We start from the raw sequence: 709 nt of genomic DNA, 5'->3' as shown, positions 1-709 counted from the left end.
CGAGGAGGCAAACATGGGCCCCCACGAATGATTATCGGTGTCTGCGCAATGCGAGTTAAGACAGACAGTCAGTCTACTGTCTCCTTTTTATTTTTTTTGTCTCCTTTTTATTTTTATTTTTATTTTTGTCTCCTTTTTGTTTTTATTTTCGTCTTCTTTTTATTTTTGTTTTTGTCTCCTTTTATTTTTATTTTTGTCTCCTTTTTGTTTTTGTCGCCTTTTTTTTCTGTTTCTTTTTTATTTATTTCTCTTTTTTCTGTTTTCTGTTCAGGGTTTAAAGTTTGCACTCTAGGGTTTAGGGTTTAGGGTTTAGGGTTTATGGTATAGGGTTTAAGGTTTAGGGTTTAGGGTTTAGGGTTTAGGGTGAAGACTTTAGGCTCTAGGCTTTAGCCTTTAGGCTTTAGGGTATAGTGTTCAGTGTCTAGGGTTTAGGGTTTAGGGTTTAGGGTTTAGGGTTTAGGGCTTAGGGTTTAGGGTTTAGGTTTTAGGGTCTAGGTTTTAATGTTTAATGTTTACTGTCTAGGGTTTAGGGTTTAGGGTTTAGGGTATAGTGCATAGTGTTTAGGGTTTAGGGTTTAGGGTTTAGGGTTTAGGGTTTAGGGTTTAGGGTTTGTGTGTACAGGCCGGCCTATGCGGGAGATTTTGGAGCGCCTGGAAAGTTTCGAAGAATTCGCTGTTCTCGTCTTCGACGAAAAAGTACACAAAAAAC

Source organism: Eimeria mitis, genomic scaffold (assembly GCF_000499745.2).
Source record: "Eimeria mitis Houghton genomic scaffold, Emh_scaff2393, whole genome shotgun sequence".
Lineage (NCBI taxonomy): Eukaryota > Apicomplexa > Conoidasida > Eucoccidiorida > Eimeriidae > Eimeria > Eimeria mitis.
This window is presented reverse-complemented; position numbering follows the sequence as displayed.